General features: G+C 40.5%; 1 long non-coding RNA gene across 1 annotated transcript; it reads right to left on the bottom strand.

Annotated features, from left to right (window-relative positions):
- Positions 1–16,052: 16,052 nt before the first annotated feature.
- Positions 16,053–17,990, bottom strand: LOC145088220 (uncharacterized). The gene is made up of 2 exons (XR_013701015.1): positions 17,471–17,990; positions 16,053–17,025 (listed from the first exon to the last, which is right to left on the bottom strand). It is a non-coding gene; the product is annotated as an uncharacterized LOC145088220 (long non-coding RNA).
- Positions 17,991–22,254: the final 4,264 nt, after the last annotated feature.

Here is a 22,254-nt window from a genome sequence, read left to right as displayed (position 1 = left end):
TGCCAGAAGATAGACAAAATGTTATATACAAATTGTAAAATAAAAAATGCAAAAAATATTATAATCATACAAAAAATACAAACAAAATGTACAAAAATCACCTAAATCACTATATATCTTCATGTATTTTTAGAGTAAATTACACGAATGGTCCCTATGGTTTATGGTAATTTGCGTGTTTGGTCCCTAACTTATTTTTTTACTCGGAAGGTCGCTACTGTTTGTTTTTGTTACGCGCTTGGTCCCTGTCTTACTTAAAAAACTATTTTTCCCTTGATTTTTTAGTTTATTAAAATAAACACACCCCCAACCACACCCCATCACCTTACCTTACCGATCACACAATTTTTCTCTATTTAAATAATAGTTTTTTTAGGTAAGACAAGGACCAAGTGTGTAACTAAAACAAACAGTAGGGACCACGTGCATAACCAAAAAAATAGTAAGAACCTTCCAAACTAAAAAAAATAAATTATTTGATTCTGGAGCCAACTACTCCTTTATATCGCATGAATTTGGTAGAAAACTAGCTTTGCCTGTTGATAGACTAGATAATGCTTTATTAGTCGAAGTTGCTAGTGGCAAGTTTGTACCTGTTAGCCATCGTATGAAAAACATCTTAATTGATCTGAATGGAAATGAGTTCCACGAGGAATTATTGCCAATCGAACTTAACGGTTTCGACATCGTTTTGGGAATGGATTGGCTTAGCACCAATGATGCTGAAATTTTATGCAAGAAGAAAATAGTGAAAGTGAATCCACCTGGGAAGGAATCGTTTATGGTGTACGGAGATAAACGCAGAGTAAACTCTGGAATCATTTCTCTAATGAAAGCCAGAAAATGTTTGACCAAGGGGTGTACATCATACTTAGCATTCGTGATCGACGCTAAGAAGGAAAAGAAGGTGATGCAAAATATTCCTGTTGTGTGTGATTATCCGGAAGTATTTCCCGAAGATCTTCCTGGATTACCGCCCGATCGACAAGTAGAATTTCGTATTGACTTGTTGCCCGGAACAACGCCAATTGCAAAAGCACCCTATCGATTAGCACCGACGGAGATGAAGGAGCTAATGATGCAACTTCAGGAGTTATTGGACAAAGGTTTCATTAGACCTAGTTCATCACCCTGGGGAGCTCCGGTGTTATTCGTAAAGAAGAAAGATGGAAGCATGAGGATGTGCATTGATTACCGAGAGCTGAATAAGGCAACAATAAAGAATAGATATCCGTTGCCGAGGATTGATGACCTATTCGATCAGCTACAAGGTTCCAGTTATTTTTCAAAGATCGACCTGAGGTCAGGATATCATCAGTTAAAAGTAAGAGAGCAGGATATAGAGAAGACTGCATTCAGAACGCGATATGGACACTATGAGTTCTTGGTTATGTCGTTTGGACTAACCAATGCTCCAGCAGCATTCATGGATTTAATGAACAGAGTTTGTAATCCGTTCCTTGATAAATCTATGATAGTGTTCATTGATGACATTCTGATTTATTCGAAAAGCCAAGAGGAGCATGGCAGACACTTGCGAGAAGTTTTGGAAGTCTTGAAGAAGGAGAAGTTGTATGCGAAGTTCTCCAAATGTGATTTATGGATTCGTGAAGTCCAATTCTTGGGTCACGTGGTCAACCAAGAAGGGATAATGGTTGATCCGGCGAAGATCAAAGCTGTGATGAAGTGGGAACAACCGAAAAGTCCCACGGAGATCCGAAGCTTTTTGGGATTAGCTGGATATTACCGAAGGTTTATCCAAGGCTTTTCTTCGATCGCTATTCCATTAACAGCTTTGACCCGCAAAGGAGCTACTTATGCTTGGAGTGATAAGCATAAAGAAGCATTCGAGAAACTAAAGAAGAAACTATGCGAGGCACCGATACTTTCTCTACCCAATGGAGTTGAAGACTTCGCTGTTTATAGCGATGCGTCTGGGGTTGGATTGGGTTGCGTTTTGACCCAAAGGGATAAGGTGATCGCATATGCGTCTCGACAGCTGGAAGAGCACGAAAAGAACTACCCGACTCATGATTTGGAGTTGGCAGCGGTAGTTTTCGCACTGAAAATATGGAGGCATTACCTCTATGGCACAAAGTGCAAACTTTTCACTGATCATAAGAGTCTCAAATATCTCTTTAGTCAGAAAGAATTGAATATGAGGCAACGACGCTGGCTGGAATTACTTGAAGACTACGACTGTGAGATACTTTACCACCCCGGTAAGGCCAATATTGTTGCTGATGCTCTCAGTCGGAAGGTCAACCTTGAAAAGAAAAGGCCAAGAGCGTTGAGAATTGAAGTTGTCTCGACTATTTTGGAAAGTATAAAGAAAGCTCAAAGCGAAGCTTCTGAGAAGAATAACCGAAAGGAGGAACGTTTGGGCCAAACGTTGGTGTTCGGCATAAACAGTCACGGACTAAAGGTATTACAAGATCGGATTTGGATACCGAAGACAAGAGGAGTCAGGGATCTTCTGATGGAAGAAGCTCACAAAACCATGTACTCGATTCATCCCGGTAGCACAAAAATGTATAGGGACCTAAAACCCTATTATTGGTGGCCTACGATGAAGCTCGACATTGCGAAGTACGTGGCCGAGTGTGTGACCTGTGCAAGAGTCAAGGCACAACATCAGAAACCATACGGGAGTTTAGAACCATTACCTGTGCCTATGGGTAAGTGGGAAGACATTGCTATGGATTTTGTCACTAAACTACCTAGAACAAAAAGTGGTCACGACATGATTTGGGTGGTCGTCGATCGATTCACTAAGAGTGCGCATTTCATAGCAGCAAAGGAGAAATGGACTATGGAAAAGCTTGCGAATTCTTACGTGAAGGAAATTGTGAGGCTTCACGGTGTTCCGTTAACGATTGTGTCGGATCGTGACAGTCGTTTCACCTCACGATTTTGGAAAAGTCTACAAGAGGAATTGGGTACCAAGTTGTGTTTAAGTACAGCTTACCATCCGCAGACTGATGGTCAGAGTGAAAGAACGATACAAACACTTGAGGATATGCTGAGAGCGTGTACCTTGGAATTCCTAGGTAATTGGGATGAACATTTGCCTTTGGTAGAATTTTCCTATAATAATAGTTTTCACTCGATCATAAAGATGGCACCTTATCAAGCATTGTATGGACAGAAGTGTCGTACACCGTCTTGTTGGCTTGAGGCTGGGGAAAAGCAGTTTATGGGGCCGGAGATAGTCCATCAAACTGCAGAAAAGTTGAAAATAATTAGGGAAAGAATGTTAGCAGCTCAGGACCGTCAAAAGAGCTATGCTGACAAAAAGCGAAGACCGATGACTTTTGAAGTTGGAGATTCGGTTTTACTTAAGGTCTCGCCGTGGAAGGGACTTATAAGATTTGGTAAAAGGGGAAAGTTAAGTCCAAGGTTTATTGGACCGTTTAAAGTTCTTCAGAGGATTGGGAACCAAGCTTACAAGCTCGAACTACCAGAAGAACTGAATGGAATTCATAACACTTTTCATGTGTGTTACTTGAGGAAGTTCATGGGAGAAGTTCCCGACATAATTCCACTTTCGGAGTTGAGGATCGATGAGAACAAAAGGTTGATCGAGGAACCGGAGGCAATCGTTGACCGAAAGACTAAGAAGTTACAACGTAAGATGGTTGAGTTAGTGCTTGTCCGATGGAAACACACGAATGGGCCGAATCTCACCTGGGAGACGGAGAGTGACATGATGAGTCGCTATCCGCATTTGTTTGCTGGTGTGTGATTCCGGGGACGGAATCATTCTAAGGTGGAGAGAATTGTAACGCCCGTGTTTCTGGGATTGCCATTTTTAGCAATGTAATAGTCTAGGTTAACCTTTGTAACCCAATTTGAAATAATAAAAATGTATTATTTGTGAATTATGTAAATTATGTGATTTATGTGTTTATTTTCTTAATTATTATAAGTTAATGAATTAAGAATAAAATAAGCGTCAAAATTTAAGTGTGAGATAAGCCCGATATCTTTTCATAAAGTTGTAGTGGTTGAAACAAGGATTCCGGAGATATAAGGAATGCCAAAATCCGAGTTATAACAAAGAAGTTATGACCTGTCGAAGTTTCGCGACGGGACCGGCACGACGCTGAGTGACGTAAAACATGAATTTAAGATAGAGTGATATTTAGCCTTAGCGATCTAAACGAAAGTCGTAGATTTCGTTAAACCGAGAGCGTGCATAAAAGGAACGCCCAAATCTGACTTCGTATGAGGAAGTTATGATTTTTCTAAGTTTTGACTTAGCAGTATGCAGCCCAAATACTCGATTTGAGATCGAGCGGTTTTTAGCCGAAACAATCTAAATGAGAATCGAAGATCTCGTTGTTAGTAGCGAAACGATGAAAAGTTAGGCGAGAACGGACGTCAGACGAAGAAGTTATGAATTTATAACGGAGTTTTTCTGTCCCGGCCTTCTAAAAATAAATAATAAAAATAAAAGTCAAAATTAGCCGACGGAGTCTAAATGAAAGTTGTAGAGTATGGTCTGACCTTCGCGTGAATATAAAGAACGTCGAAAACGGAGCTCGTATGCGAAAGTTACGCAATTTAGAAGTTCGACGAGTCAATTACGCCCCGCGTAATTGAGTACGCCCCGCGTACTCAGTCGGATGCAACTTGTCTGACCAATACTCGAGTGCCACAGATCGACGCATGCAGTGACGTCAAAGTACGCCCCGCGTAACCGAGTACGCCCCGCGTACTGAGTACGCCCTGCGTAATTTAAGATTACGCCCCGCGTAATCCCAGACCCTCAGCCTATAAATAGAACTCGAAATCAGCCATTTTCTCTTGTTCAAACTCTTCTCTCTCTCTAAGTTTTGCCTCGATTTGCGTGCCAATCATATCCCGAAGCCCCGGTATTATTCCCGAGCCCCGAAGCGAGATCCGAAGACCCGAGAATCCCGAAGAGCGTTATTCCCGAGCCGAAGCCCTGCCCGCGAGGAGCCGGTTTTTGTGAAGATCTTCCAGATCTACGGAGAGACGCTACTTCTATAAGTCGTAGTGCTGTCGGATCATCTTCTGATCAAGTGAGTGTATAGTCCCTTTTCAAAACGCAATATTATGAAGTATTTAATATAAAATACGTGCTACGTGTATATATTTTGTGGGTATATGTGTGAATGTATATTCACTCTCTTCTATCTCATAGATCTGATATATTCTCTATGAAATACGTGTTATGTGTGTATGCCTCATCTGTTATGTGGAATATGTATTGATTAAAGCATGCTATACAGGTTTTTAAACAATGTATAAAAATATATATTTTTATCTACTAATATGTTGGGTAGAACATGGGTAGATAATTGGTGTGAAATAAACAGATGAGAGGCCTCGGTGTTATTGGTGTTATTCTAGTCATTCAACAGAGTATGGATGACGACCACGGACTATTCTAGACTGTCCTGTGGAACACTAGCAGGCTCATTACCTGTAGGTGTTGTGAACGACGTGTTCACCGGTGTACTCTATCCCCCACATGGTTGCCTTTAGGACACTTATTGTTGAGGAAGCCCCTCTGCAGTAATGTCCGTCCCGATGAAAATCCTGAATATAAGTTCCTTATAATAGACGTTATTTTTAGGAACGTAAGGTGAGGATAACGGGAATGGGTAATCGGGTTTATTGTTGATTGATGAAATTAAATATAATTATTGTGGGTTTGAAAACCCTATATGCTCACCAGGCTCCCAAGCCTGACCCACTCAGTTGATTTGTATTACAGGAAGTGGCGCAAGAGCTTAAGATGGGCGAATCATCAAGTTGTTTTTGTTTACAAGTCTGTATATGTATATATTTGTTGAACGACTTGTAATGTTATCGTTTATGCTTTGTGATCTGTATCGGAACATGACATCCCGACTTTTGATTTATGAAATGAAATCATATTTCTATATGAAATGTTTTGATAAATATTTATTTTATCATGTTTTGTTTTTGGGAACAAATTCCGCATCTCTTTTAAAATCAAACGGATTTACTCTGAAAATGTTTTAAAAAGCATAAATGAAATCGGTCTTTTCTGGCCGAGATTTTGGGGATGTCACAGTTGGTATCAGAGTATTAGTTTAAGCGAACTAGGAATTTGTTGGATTTCTAGACTTAAACTTAGTATGCTAAGTGGAGATTGTGAGATGTGTGTCTGATAAATTTTAGACACGAGCACTAGTTTATTTTAGGAAGGTTGCCTAAAATGCTTTTATGTGCTAAATGTTATATGTTGCCATATATGATATTGTTTGTTCGGATCTACGGTTTGTTGCCAACCGGATCTGAAGGTTTATGTGTTTAGGATTCTAAGCGTATGTATACGATATTAGAACTAGCATGTAATCGTTTGGAGTAATAAGGTGAAATTATTCGGTGTGTAGATCAAAAATGGTGAGAACAAGAAGCGGAGTTGGAAATGCTGATGAAAACAGGAATCAACCGCCTGTAATTCAACAAGTACCTGTCGTAGCTGATGCACCTGAGCCGATAACAATGGCTGGTGTACAAATGATGATTCAAATGATGTTGGATCGTCAGATGGAAGAAACAAGACGCCTGCTTAGGCAGAATCGTGAAGAACCGTCAATTCAAGCGGAAGAGCCCGAGGAGAATGGAGGGCAGTCTGAAGGAGAAAACTTTAGTGGAATCATTGGTCAAGACGAACAACCAGTGGTTAGACGCAATAACCAGTATGGAGGAAATGATGGTCGTGGGTGCAAGTATAAGGATTTCATGGCATCCAAACCACCATGTCTATCCGGAAGCCCGACGCTGGTGCAAGTTATGGACTGGGTCTCTGAAATGGAGACTATGTTTGAAAGTTGCGAATGCAGCAACAGGCAGAAGACCGCTCTTGCGATCCCTCTGCTAAAATCTGGCGTGTTGAGTTGGTGGAAGCTGTTAGCTGACTCTATGCCCAAGGGAGAAGCAAGCAAAATGTCGTGGGAAGACTTTGTGGAACAACTAAAAATGCAATACTGCTCCGAGCAGGACCTTCTGGAAATCAGTAATGAGTTTCAGAATTTGAAGAAAGGGAAATTGAGCGTTACTGAATACGCTGCAAGTTTCACAGAAAAGATGAAGTTTATCCCATATTTGGTGCCTACAGAACTCTCTAAGGTCAACAAGTTTGCCCTTGGACTACCAGCGGACTATGGTCCAATGGTTAAGCAAGCAACCACATTGAAAGCCGCCATCTGGGCTGCTAGAAATGTTGAGACCCAGATCAGGGAAAAAGGTCTGGAAAGGTCAGAGGTTGGCGAGAAAAGGAAAATCGATGGATTTTCAGGGTCCAGTAAGAAAAGTAAATTCTCGAAGTCTAGTTCGAGAGGAAGTGGAGGAAAGGTAGAGGCGAAATGGTGCGACAAGTGCAAGAAGAAGCATCATGGGAAGTGTGGCGGGGAAACCACATGCTTCAAATGTGGAAAGCTAGGGCATTATGCCAATGACTGCACCTTCACCAAGAATGTTTGTTATGGTTGTGGTGAGGAGGGGCACATCTCAAGGGATTGTCCGAAAAAGAAGGAAGCAGCAAGACCCAACATTCCGCCAAAGCCAAAGGCGAGAGCATTCCAGATGACACTGGAAGCTGCTAAAGATGAAGCTGATGTCGCTTCAGGTACCTTTCTCGTTAACAAATTGCCTGCCCAAATTTTATTTGATTCTGGAGCCAACTACTCCTTTATATCGCATGAATTTGGTAGAAAACTAGCTTTGCCTGTTGATAGACTAGATAATGCTTTATTAGTCGAAGTTGCTAGTGGCAAGTTTGTACCTGTTAGCCATCGTATGAAAAACATCTTAATTGATCTGAATGGAAATGAGTTCCACGAGGAATTATTGCCTATCGAACTTAACGGTTTCGACATCGTTTTGGGAATGGATTGGCTTAGCGCCAATGATGCTGAAATTTTATGCAAGAAGAAAATAGTGAAAGTGAATCCACCTGGGAAGGAATCGTTTATGGTGTACGGAGATAAACGCAGAGTAAACTCTGGAATCATTTCTCTAATGAAAGCCAGAAAATGTTTGACCAAGGGGTGTACATCATACTTAGCATTCGTGATCGACGCTAAGAAGGAAAAGAAGGTGATGCAAAATATTCCTGTTATGTGTGATTATCCGGAAGTATTTCCCGAAGATCTTCCTGGATTACCGCCCGATCGACAAGTAGAATTTCGTATTGACTTGTTGCCCGGAACAACGCCAATTGCAAAAGCACCCTATCGATTAGCACCGACGGAGATGAAGGAGCTAATGATGCAACTTCAGGAGTTATTGGACAAAGGTTTCATTAGACCTAGTTCATCACCCTGGGGAGCTCCGGTGTTATTCGTAAAGAAGAAAGATGGAAGCATGAGGATGTGCATTGATTACCGAGAGCTGAATAAGGCAACAATAAAGAATAGATATCCGTTGCCGAGGATTGATGACCTATTCGATCAGCTACAAGGTTCCAGTTATTTTTCAAAGATCGACCTGAGGTCAGGATATCATCAGTTAAAAGTAAGAGAGCAGGATATAGAGAAGACTGCATTCAGAACGCGATATGGACACTATGAGTTCGCTTAAACTAATGCTCTGATACCAACTGCGACATCCCCATTTTCATAGCCAGAAAAGACCGATTTTGTTTATGCTTTATAAAAATCAGAGTACTTCTTTTCATAAAAATGTTGCAGAATTTGTTCCCAGAAGAATACGATAAATACGTTATCAAAACATTTTTGAAGAAACGTATTTTATTCATTTTAAAGCATTTGGGATGTCATTGTCAATACAGGAACATAAGCATAAACGGAACTTACATTTATTTACACTAGTGATCTACATCTCTTTAATAACTCAGTGTAATGTCACTTCATATCGACACCTGTGTTATAAATAAACTGAGTGGGCCAGGTTGGGAAACCTGGTGAGTACATAGGGTTTTCAACCCACAATAATATAATTATTATGTTTAATCATCAAACAGTTAACCCAATTACCCATCTCCATTATCTTCTTTATTTTTAAGGATCTACCCTAAGAATCAGCTATTTCTTGTTCATTCGTTCCTAAGGAGTATCCTAAGGAATATGTATGAATTCCATCATTGTAAATGACACATCTGTCAAGCACAACTACTAGTTCTGTCGCTTAGGCGTGGCTGCCAAAATTGTGACATTCTCTATGGGGCGCATCTGCCGAAATAGTCCTTTTAGGCGCATCTGTCAGGGTTATGAGGTTCTCTATTAGGCGCTTCTGCCAGTAGAGCCCTTTAGGCGCATCTGCCAGGGTTCTATTGACAGTATCGTTTTCGAGAGTCCACTTGCAATACATATCAATGGGTTTTTAGAGTACACCGGTGAACACATCGTTCACAACACCTACAAGGTTATGAGCCTGCTAGTGTTCCATTGGACTATCTAGAATAGTCCGTGGTTGTCATCCATACTCTGCTGAATGACGGGGCCATCATTTGGGAAAATTGCTTCTCACATCATCCACCTCTCATCCTCACCTCACGATCTATTTCACCTCTCAAATCATCATCCAACTCATATTTCATCTATTACATCTACCCATGTCTTACCCCAACATTTTCGTAGATATAAAATACATATACAGTTTAAATCATTTAAAACGTGTATAAATCGTTCATCCAGCATAGACAACAAGTACTCAGTTAATATGCACACATAGCACATAATTTATATAAAATACTTAATATCTATGTGTAAGATGAAAGTAACTATGCACTCACTTGATAAGGTGGTGAGTCGGCACTCGGACAACACTTCGTTACTCTTAAAACAATTATTCCTTGACGAAACCTTGTATCATTAACACTAGAGTTTAGTCTAACGCTTGACGAGACTAATTTAATAGTCTAGCTATTATTACTATTATATAAGCGTTAAACAATACTTATATAACACATAATAATAGCTCAAATACTCCTTATAAGGTCCTAATAACAATATTATATTGAAACATAAGCTATACTAAAGATAGGATAGGTAGTTAGGCACAACTCACTTACAACGGGTTTTCTCGAAAACCGGGCTTCGCTGGAGTAGCGTTCCCGAGCCGAAAGGCTCTTTTCTCAGGACTTCGGGAGCCTCGGGGCTTCCTTCGGGTGCTAGGAGGTTTACCTAGACTTTAGGGGGCTTAAGGGGAGCTAGAGAGAGAGTTTAGAGAGAGAAAGTGGAGGAGGAAAGGTGTGAGAATGAATGGAACCCGACACATCTATTTATAGTGTGAAATCCTGATGGACTCGCCGAGTAGGAGGACCTAATCGCCGAGTTGGTGCCACGTGTCATCATCTGATGGCTTTCCTTGGAGAGAAAGCAATGGTTGTGATCGCGCCACGTCACCCAATATCGTGTATCAGCCTTCAAACTTAGAAAAATCATAACTCTCGTATACGAGCTCCGTTTTCGACGTTCTTTTTTTCAATGCGCAGGTAAAATCAAGATCTACAACTTTTATTTAGACTCTGTCGGCTAATTCTTGACCGATCTCAAATTTAACAGTAGGAGGCGTTTAGACTGTTAAATGACCGCGAAGAATTCGTAACTCCTTCATACGGACTCCGTTTTCGTCTATCTTTTTACCGTTGAATTCCTATTAATGAGATATTCAACTCTTATTTAGGTCGCCTAAGCCAAAAACCGCTCAAACTAAAAATCGAGTTTCAGGTCGTGCACTGTTAAGCCGAATCTTAGAAAATTCATAATTTCCTCATACGAAGTTAGATTTGGGTGTTTTTTTTGTATGTTCTCAGTTTAACATATACTACAACTTTCGTTTAGATTGCTAAGGCTAAAAGTCGCTCCATCATAAATTTACTATTTACGCTTCTCGGTGTCGTGCCGGTTTTGTCATGAAACTTCGACGGGCCATAACTTCTTCGTTATAACTTGGATTTCGGTGTTCTTTATATGTACGAAAACCTTGAGACATATTCTACAACTTGGTTAAGACTATTTATTATAAATAATATTTTTCCGAAAAGTCATTTTCGACACTTATTGTCTCTAAATTGACTAGCACAGATCTACGGGCGTTACACAAGAGGAGACACATGGCAGCTCCATGATGGACCTACGCGCACACGCATGTCGCACGGCATGTGGAACGAAATTCAAAAGTTTCTATAAGTAGGAGGTGAGGTAGACCATTCCTTCACACCTCAAAAACTTCCAATTCTCTCTCTAGTCGAGTTCTCCCCATCCCGAGTAGTCTTCGAGTTTCCGAGCCCCAACACTACACTACTTTCGCGGTTCATGCTTCGAGGGTGAGTTTATGACCCAACTTTTATGATTTTGAAATGTTTTCAGGGGAGAATATGTAACATCCCCCTCTGACACGTATCACAATATTGTCTGCTTTGGGCCACTCGGCACGAGGACTTCCCAGGGGGTCACCCATCCTGGTACTACTCCCGCCCGAGCACGCTTAACTGCAAAGTTCTTATGGGATCTGCTGCCTTCACGGCTTTAAAACGCATTGTGATAGGGAAGGTATCCACACCCCTTATAAGGAATGCTTAGTTCTCCTTCCCAGTCGATGTGGGATCAGATCTAACCCACTTTCACCCCCCATTATAGGGTTCGACGTCCCGTCGAACACATCGACCCGTGCCCTGGCTCTGATACCATTTGTAACATCCCCCTCTGGCACGTATCACAATATTGCCCGCTTTGGGCCACTCGGCACGAGGACTTCCCAGGGGGTCACCTATCCTGGTACTACTCCCGCCCGAGCACGCTTAACTGCAGAGTTCTTATGGGATCTGCTGCCTTCACGACTTTAAAACACTGGTGGAAGCTACTAGCTGATTCAATGCCCAAAGGAGAAGCGAGCAAAATGTCATGGGAGGATTTTCTGGTGCAGCTAAAAATGCAGTTCTGCTCTGAGCAGGATCTACTAGAGATCAACAACGAGTTTCAGAATCTAAAGAAGGGAAAGATGAGTGTCATCAAGTATGCTGCAAGTTTTACGGAGAAAATGAAGCTTGTCCCTTATCTAATTCCAACTGAACTCTCCAAGGTCAATAAGTTTGCCCATGGATTACCAGCAGACTTTGGTCCAATGGTCAAACAAGCAACCACTTTGAAAGCCGCCATCTGGGCAGCCAAGAATGTTGAGACCCAAATAAGAGAAAAGGGTCTGGAGAAAGTTGAATTTGGTGAGAAGAGGAATTTGGAAGGATCCTCAAGACCTGATAATAAGGGAAAGTTCTCGAAGTCTAACCTGGACGACCGAAGGAATGAAGCCAAGTGGTGTGAGAAGTGCAAGAAGAAGCACTTCGGAAGCTGCGATGGTGAAGTGACGTGCTATAAGTGTGGTAGGACCGGTCACTATTCCAGAGATTGTACATTCGACAACAAGAAGTGCTACGAATGTGGAAATGATGGGCATATTTCAAAGAATTGCCCAAAGAAAAATAAAGCAGCAAGACCAGAAACGCCACCAATGCCAAGGGCATTTCACAAGATCCTCGACGAAGCAGAGAACCATGCGAGGAATCAAGAATGAGGACTTCTTACCCGAAGATCGGATTATGTAGTAGCCATAGTTTTGTATGATGTAGCCTAGTGGAGGCATAGTCTAGGGTGAACTTGAACACCTGTGCAATCGTTTCAAGGAATAATATAAAACCTTCATTTTGTTATCTGATGTGTTGAATGATTGTGTGATTTGCTGCATAGTGACTTGGGAAACTGCGAGACAATACTTGGGACGAGTATGAGTAGGTGTGAATGGTAGTAGAGGCCTATACTACCGGAAGCACAGGACTCACACTTGGATCAGGGAAAGTCACAAGGTTACCAAGAAGCTAGTAATTGATTTCGTTTTATTCAAGTGTGTTATTACCATCGTTTCAGTAATGACTAAGAAGAGTGTTGATGTTCCGACCCTAGTGGTCATATCGAATTGAGTCCGACTACGCTAAGTATGCTATGTGGTTTAGAAAATCAAGATCGATGTAGCGTCTGACTTAAACCAAACGATTGAAATCAAAGCGATCAATAGAAATATCGCGCTCATTGTTAAAGAAGTTGGTAGCTAGAAATGCCAAATGTTAAAGTGTGATTATATCACATTAAAACATGAAGGAAGGCATAATCTGTTTTAGAGTTTAACTCTAAGAGACCTAAGTCTAAGTGTTGCAACATACGATGATAGGTCATTAGAATATGACACATCGATCCATATTAGTAATAAAAGAAATCATCTCAAGTTCGTATCCAGTAAGGATTGAGATTATGACTTGAAGGTCATAATTGGGAGTCTAGCCTGAGGTAGAGAGCAGGTACACGATCGAGTACTGCTTACAGTCAATGAGTCTGAGAGATAGACTTGAAGGAATACAGAAGTTATAATGATTACCTACGATGAAGAGATGACGTATGGAGTCATTATACGACCCTGTTTCGTTGATGATTCCGGGACGTAATCATCCTAAGGGGGAGATAATTGTAACGCCCGTAGATCCGGGCTAGTCAATTTAGAGGAAATAGGGGTCGAAAACGACTTTTCGACAGAAGATTATTTAGAATAACCAAGTTGTAGTATATGTCACAAGGTTTCCGTACATATAAAGAACGTTGAAATCCGAGTTATAACGAAGAAGTTATGACCCGTCGAAGTTTCGCGACAGAACCGACACGGCACCGGGAAGCGTAAATAGTGAATTTACGATAGAGTGAGATTTAGCCTTAGCGATCTAAACGAAAGTCGTAAAATATGTTAAACTAAGAACATCGATAAAAAGAACGCCGAAATCTGACTTCGTATGAAGAAGTTATTATTTTTCGAAGTTTCGGACTATCAGTGTACAGCCCGAAATTCGAATATTAGATCGAGCGGTTTTTAGCCGACATGACCTAAACGAGAATCGAAGATCTCGTTGAGAGTAGCGTAACGAGAAAAAGATGGGCGAAAACGGATGTCGGATGAAAAAGTTATGAGGATTTAACGGACCAATCGTGTCCCGGCCCGTTAATAATATAAAATTTAAAATCGAGCAAAAATTAGCCAATGAAGTCTAAACGAAAGTTTTAGAGTACGTTCCCACCTTCGCGTGGATATAAAGAACGTCAAAAACGGAGTTCGTATGAGAAAGTTACGAATTTTTAAAGATTAATCTTGAGTTTGCGAAGCTGTTGCTAGATGAGGTGACGTGGCACGATCTAGACCGTCCATCGCTGAAGAAAGCCTCGCCTCGGATGCATGACATGCAACCCCTCGCATACGCCCAACGTTAGCATCCGACGCCCCGCGCACGAGTACGCTTCGCGTACGAGATCCGGAACGCCCCGCGTAACCTCGGTCTTATCCCTTCCGAATGCGAGACAACTGGAGTCGATCTGGCAGCCTTATCCGAGCCCTTACGCCCCGCGTAGGTCCGAGGTACGCCCAGCGTACCGAGGCCTCGCAGGCTATAAAAGGCAGCGAAGGCAGCCCTCATTTTCACACAATTTCCACTTCTCTCTCTAGTTTCTTTCTCTCTCTAGAGTTCCAAACCACCCCTAAGCCCTAGTTAAACCCCTTAGCACCCTAGGGAAGCCCCGAGGCTCCCGGAGTCCCGATAAAAAAAGAATTTTTCGGTTTCGAAACGCTGCTCCAATTAAGTTCTGGTTTTCGATAAAATTCACTGTAAGTGTGCTAGGCTTACGCAATTTTTAATATAGCTTTCAAATAATTATAGGAATGTTATTAGGTCCTTAAAATAATTATTTGGGCTATTATTATGAGTTATATCGAGTATTATTAACGCTTAATAATACTCGGACTAATGAATTTGTCGCGGTTATCGTTAGACTAAACCTTAGTGGTATCGATACTAGGTTTTATCGAAGGAATATTGTTTTGAGAGTATCGAAGCGCTGTCCGAGTGCTGAGTCACCACCTAATCAAGTGAGTGCATGGTCCCTTTCATCTTACACATAGATATGAAGTATTTTAATATAAATTACGTGCTATGTGTGAATATTGTTTGAATACTTGTTGTCTATGCTGGATGAATGATTTATACATGTTTTAAATGATTTAAACTGTATATTTATTTTATATCTACAAATATGTTGGGATAAAACATGGGTAGATGAAATAGTTGGTGAGTGATGAAATAAAATAATGAGAGATAGGTGATGATAGGAAGATGATGATAGATAGGTGATTATGAATCGGTGATGTAGGATACTACAACCTTGTCCGACAATTTGGAGATGTAGTCATCTACCAGAGTATAGATGGCGACCACGGACTATTATAGACAACCCCGTGGAAACACCAGCAGGCTAGTAACCTGTAGGTGATGAATTACGAGTTCAGGCGATGTTGTAACTACGTATTCATGCGATGATAGTCTAACCCTTATTATGAAGTACGAGTCTAGGCGATGTTGTGGCTACGTATTAATGCGATGATAGACTAACCCTTATCATGATTTACAAGTCCAGGCGATGTTGTGACTGCGTGATCATGCGATGATACCCTAACTCTTGCTAGACACATATTGAGGGAGTAATCCCCGGATTAGTATTGTCTATGCAATGTAGGCGATGATCCTTAGGTAAAGTTCGTAGGAGCAATCATATAAGGAAATACGATGTAAGGAGATGAGAAGTAAATATGATATAGGAGATGACCCTTGAGATAATATCTTTAGGGAAGACTAAAAGAAGATAATGGGGATGGGTAATTGGGATGATTGTTTAAACATAATAACTATATTATTGTGGGTTGAAAACCCTATGTACTCACCAGGTTTCCCGACCTGACTCACTCAGTTTATTTATATCACAGGTGACGATATGAAGTGACATTACACTGAGAGGTTTAAAGAGATGTAGATCACTAGTGTAAATAATTGTAAGTTCTGTTTATGCTTATGTTTCTGTATTAACGATGACATCCCAAACGTTTTAAGATGAATAAAATACGTTTCTTCGAAAATATTTTAATAACGTATTTATCGTGTTTTTCTGAGAACAAATTCCGCAACATTTTTATGAAAAGAAGTACTCTGATTTTTACAAAGCATAAACAAAATCGGTCTTTTCTGGCCGTGATTTTGGGGATGTCACAGAATACATGTTATGTAACATTCCAAAATTTTCAACAAATTTAAACTTTTCAAAACAACCTATTTACTAACAAAAGTGTTTACAAAACCATTATTTCCAAGACATGATTTAAAATCAGAGTCTCCCAAGATCCAATGAGTAGTAAAACCAAGGATGTGTACGGTCACGCCTTCGCCTTGATACGGTTCTCTGAAGAATCTAAAACCATAAATAAAAACTTTAAGCATGAAGCTTAGTGTATTCTCCCAAAATACCCGTTCACGAACATATAACATACACAAATAATAACATGTACTGTGTCCACAGCTAAAAAACTGGATTACCCCTGAGCCCATAGTATGAGTCTGGCTTACCTTTTGGGCCCATGACTTATATTTGGCTTGCTCCTGAGCTCACAACATAAGTCTGGCTTGCCCTCGGGGCCCACAACTTATGTCTCGCTTGCTCCTTAGTTCATTCAGTCATTGGAATGGAATACCAATTTCCAACCCTCAGTACGAGTCTGGTATACCAACCGGTCCTTAGCTCGTATCTAGAATGCTACTAAGCCCTCAGTATGAGTCTGGCATGCCCTACCCGACCCTCAGCTCATATTTGAAAATACTCCAAGGTTTGTTGGCTACAATACAAAATAGTACAACCTCAACCCAACACAATATGTTGACATATAACAGATAACAATCACATACGGATAATCATGCAGATAGAAACAGAGGTAGTCCTACAGATCTACCAGACTAACATATCGACAACTAGCATAATCATGTAGATTTATTCCGTACTCAACATGTCAGTGCATAGCAGGATATCAAACCAATGGACCGGCCTTGGTGCCTTCAACCTGTAAGTACAGTGAGAAAAACTCACATGGAGTAGCAAAACACATAATAACTACTGATGTGGCTAAAATGAATCCCATCTCCCTAAACACCTACAACAATATAAAATAATTCTTACTTAACTGATATCTCAAGTGTTACTTGGTTAACATATCCAAACTTTACTTAACATCTTACCCTTTTGCTCATCAAATTCTTATATGCGACCAACAATTAATTATCGTCGATTAGAAATAAACATTAGGCCAACTTGATAAGATTCAACCATAAAATACATTGTCTAATCGGAAATTAATTAGTTAAAACACTCAACATTTGATATCTCATATATTTGTTGTTGTTTTTGTTTTTGTTTTTATTCAGCAACCCACTAATAATACTAGGCTTTAACTAGGCTACTTGCACTTAAACTCCAAGTTAGTTTTGGTCCATCAACCAACAATAGCCCGAAAGGTTCATTGGCCTAGGAACCAATGACCCAAAACTACACTTAACCTAATCCATACATTAAGTCAAAGAAGGTGAGAATATGCTTACTTCGTACGAAATGGTCACAGAATCCCAGCATCAGAAGGTGCCCGGCGCACACTCCAACTTCCGACGATGCTTAACTTGGCTGAGTCTTTCTCCCCGACACATAGCATGATGTTGGAAATCGAGATCGATCAGATATACCATTGTCACAGAGAGCTCAAACTCGGACCTGGAAAGTTGTGGTTGCATCTCCGTCGAACCACCTGATACTTGACCACCCGAGGATGCTGGAAACAATGACATCGAATCTTGGAACCACCACTTCAATTGGAGCTTAAAAAAAACACTAACTACAGTCTGATCTATTGACTGATACCACCCTTAATACAATCTTACGTTCAAGCATCCATGGCGTTTCTCCTTTTTGCCCTCTGTTTCTCTCTTTCTATCTCTTTCTCTAGACGCACAAAACACAGCACACACAATCCCCTTATTCTTCAAGCTAGGGTTGGTTCCTTTATAGATTGCCAGATGCAGGTGAAGCAACAATTCAAAGTAGGAAGATTACCATTCTCACGCAGCATCGCCAACAGGGGGACCAGACGATGATATACACAAACTGGCAGCTATAGCCCTTACAGTTTGATCACTTACAATTATCGTCCCACAACCTTCGGTTTAACTCAAACTAAGTTTCTAAAATGAACCTTGAGACCCTTCTAATCCATTCTTCCTTCATTAAGGCCATTGCAAATATATAAGTATTATTATTTTTGTTAATGTTATTATTATTATTATTATTGTTGTTGTTGTTGTTGCTGCTGCTGCTATTTAATCAATTACTTAATTATTTAATTATTTGACTAATAGATAGTTACACTGTTAATTGTATAATTACTGCTAATTGTATAGTATTTGTTGATATATGGTCCATTAGCATGGCCTAGACAGCTCTGACGCGCCAGGCTCGCCTAGCGCTCCCTTGCCAACCTGATGACACATGGTTTATACGACTAAGTCCAGTCTGATGTCATTGGACGCGTACCAATAACATCAGACTAGGGGGCTTAATGATGTATGGTCTATTAGCATGACCTAGACCACTCTAGTGTGTCAGTCCCGCTTAGTACGCTCCCTCCAGCCTTGCTGGGGACTCCCCTGCCGACTCAGCCTGACGTTCCCTGGCCTGACTCTCCCTTGCCAGCCTTGTTGGGGACTCCCTTGCCAGCCTCGCTAGGGACTCTCCTACCGGCCCGGCCTAGCGCTCCCTTACCAGCCTTTCCTGTTGCGCACCCGCCAGTCTTGCCTGGTGCGCGCTCGCCAGCCCCGCCCGGCGCCTCCGGGCGGCCTCGCCCAACTCCTAATTCCCATTGACCTAGTTGTCCCCTATAAATAGAATAGTGTCTCCTCCATAGAGGGGGACCCTTCTCTTGGAGTCTTCCCCCATGACTCAGCTGCCACACTATACTCCGGCCGGGTGGCTCAGCCGTCACCCGCCGCCATCAGCCACCACATACCACCACCAGCACCAAGATAGTTCTCTCCAACCATGAAGTACCATCTCAGATCTATCAGTTGATCTAACTTGATCGTCGAAGTCCGCTCCCGGGGCACAGTCCCTGGGGTGACTCTAATGGCCTTGTTTGTTGTGACATCGCAGATATGTCTCCGGCGCAGAAGCACATCCTCAGAGTAGGTGGTCGGAGCCGCTGTCGCATCATTTGGAGCCATCCCGGACTCGAGCGAGCAGCTATCATCTCGTTCTTGTCTAGATCTGCTCAGATCTGTTGTTCAGGTCAATTTTTCCTCAGATTTGTTCATTTCTAGCACCATTTGGTTTAGATCCGTTTGGCTTTGGCCAAGATCTGTTCAAATCGATTTGGTTCTTGACAAGATCTTTTCAGATCTGTCTAACCATGCATCATTCATATCTCTTGATCTGCTTAGTTTTATGCACAAATCTTTTGATTTGCTTGTCTTTTCGCTTAGATCTTTTGATCTGTTTGAGTTTTTTTCTCTTAGATTTTCAGATCTGCCTTGTTTTTTGCTCAGATGTCTAGATATGTTTTGTTTTAGTTCATCTGAGCAACTCTCCAGTCTTAAAAAACTTTATCAAAGCTCATTTTTATCTATATTTTGATGGATTATTTAGAAAGTTGGGGAGAAAAGAGATTTCTATGAGTTTTCCCCCATCTTTGTTTATATTTTCGAATTTTATTCAGCAAGATGAAGAACAAACAATATTTTACAAGTCTTTATCTCTTTTGCTTGCTCATTTTCAAGAAAATCGGTTTTGGTTCTTGATTTCTCATGTACAATTTCATTCAAGTTGTTTAGTTGGTGCTTCCTCTAGAAGCTTAGAGATGGAAAACAAAAAGATTTTCAGATTTGTTGAGCAGACTGAAGAGTAGAGTAGAGAAGGTTTAGTGAGAAAAAACCTTGTTAGATCCGTTTTTGTTTATATTTTGGGGGTTTTCTCAGTAAGTTGAGAAGAAAAGAAGTTCTCTATGAGTTTTACCCCATCATTTGCTTCACAATCTTTCAGATCTGTTGATCCATTTTCGTTTTTAGCTCAGATGTATGGATCTATACGATTGTCTTCACTCAACATCCCTTAAGTTTGCAAAATCTTCTTAGATTCGTTTTTAGTTCATATCATGGGGGTTTGTTGAGTAGGATGAAAAGAAAATAATTTTTTATGAGTTTTTATCTCATTTTCATTCCATATATTATCAGAAAATCGTTTTTAGTTAAGATTTTCTATGAACAACTTTACCACCTGTATCAGCTGTTTGTAAGCACAATTGAGATGTTTGTACATTTCGAAAAAAAATCGAGTTCTTTCCCTGCCCAACATTTAAAAGATAATATTATGTCTAGTAGATACTCTGCCCAACATTTAAAAGATAATATTATGCCTAGTCGATACGCTGACCAACTCATTAGGAAAAAATTATACCTAGTTGTTACTCGGGTCAACTTTTAGAGATAACATTGTACCCAGTTGTTACGCTGACCAACTAACTAGGAAAATATTATACCTAGTTGTTACTCTGGTCAACTTTTAGAGATAATATGGTACATAGTCGTTATGCTGATCAACTCACTAGGAAAACATTATACCTAGTTGTTACTGTGATCCAACATCCTAACATCGCACAACCCAGCAATTTCGCCGCTGCCCGGGGGTGTGACAATAAAGGACACTGCCATTTCTCACAATTTTTCCAAAATCAAAAGAAAAAAGTTGAAACAAAATGTTTTTTTATCATCGTGAAATATCTTTTGGCGTGGTTCCAAATTTCTGTTATAACTCTATTTATTAAGAAAATAAAATGTGATTGAATCTAAATCAAGAAGTTCCTAAATAATAATAGGTTATACAATACAATTTTTATTCCGTTCCGTGATGGAATAATGAAAGACACATGGAAGGAATCTAATTCCTTCACGAAAAGTCCAATGGAATGAACCGGTCGATTCCAATCCTTGTATAATTCGTAATTTCAAACACCACCTAAGTTTTTATTATCTATGGTAACTAAGTTTGTGTGTTGACTTATACACTACAACAAAGTACAAAGTTGGTTGACCACTGCCCCTGGTGCACCCATAATAATCAATATTTTGTCTAGAATTCCAAATATTCAAAATAATTAGGAGTTTAAATGTTCGATAGTAAAAACTATATGGTTTGCCACATGAAGAATCACATAAACATAACACAAAAGTTTAGAAAGAAACCATAGAAAGTCAAAAACATGTTGCAACACCAACAAGAAACAATTCAATTTCTGAAACAATAACTAAAACACTGCCAAAGATAGACATGCACACAAAAACCGGATTGGCCTTTAGGATCCGATCCGATCCGAAAACCGGATTTGGTCAAAACCGGTTTTGACCGAACCGGATCGGATTGAACCGGTCACCGGATTGAAACCGGACCGACACTTCGGACAAGAAATCGGATTATACCCCAGATCGAGAACCGGATTTTGTTGAAACCGGATTTTTTTTGTTACCGTTAAAAAACGGGAAAATTTGAATTTTTTTTACTAGCCGTTAGAACTTAAAAAAAACGGCTAATTTGACTTTTTTTTGACTTTTTGGCACTTCTAAACACCTATATATACCTTTCTTTTGCTACATTTCAATTTTACACAAAAAACTTACTACTTATTTTCATAATACTCAAAAAAATGAGCTCGAGAAATTCAACCACGGGTCAAGATTCGGATGCAACGGTGGTTAAAATCATACCAACCACTCGGAGTAAAAAAGTGTGGGAACATCACGATTTGTGTTTGTTGTCGAACGGGAAGGAAAAAGCGAGATGCAAGAAGTGCGGAATGTTTTTGGGAAAAGATGGCAATAGCACGTTAAGGAGTCATACAACAAAAACTTGTCCGGCTGTAAAAGGTCAAAGCGATCAAAGTCAACCAAATATTACTCCCGACGGGTCGATCTTCATTTAGAACAATGATGACCTTCGTGAAAGCTTTTGCAAGTTCGTGATTCAAGAGGGCTATCCATTCAACCACTTCGACAACCCGCAATTAACAAGGATTTTGCGGGAAAAAATGCAACCGCAATACCGGCAAGTAAGTCGCACTTCTCTTAGACGTGATGCTTTAAAGTATTGGGATATAGCCAAAAAAGATATGCAACTGAGATTTTTAAATATAAAAACCGGTGTTTCTTTAACCTGTGACGTTTGGTCATCCACCGGTAGTTGTCCCAAAAGCTATCTTTGTGTCACGGCACATTGGATAGATCTCTCTACTTGGGTAATGAACAAACGAGTTATTGCTTTTGAACTTTTTGCGCATCCTCACACGGGGGCA

The sequence above is a fragment of the Lactuca serriola genome, chromosome 2, assembly GCF_051521515.1.
Source record: "Lactuca serriola cultivar US96UC23 chromosome 2, Lser_US96UC23_V15, whole genome shotgun sequence".
Classification (NCBI taxonomy): domain Eukaryota; kingdom Viridiplantae; phylum Streptophyta; class Magnoliopsida; order Asterales; family Asteraceae; genus Lactuca; species Lactuca serriola.
This window is presented reverse-complemented; position numbering and strand designations above follow the sequence as displayed.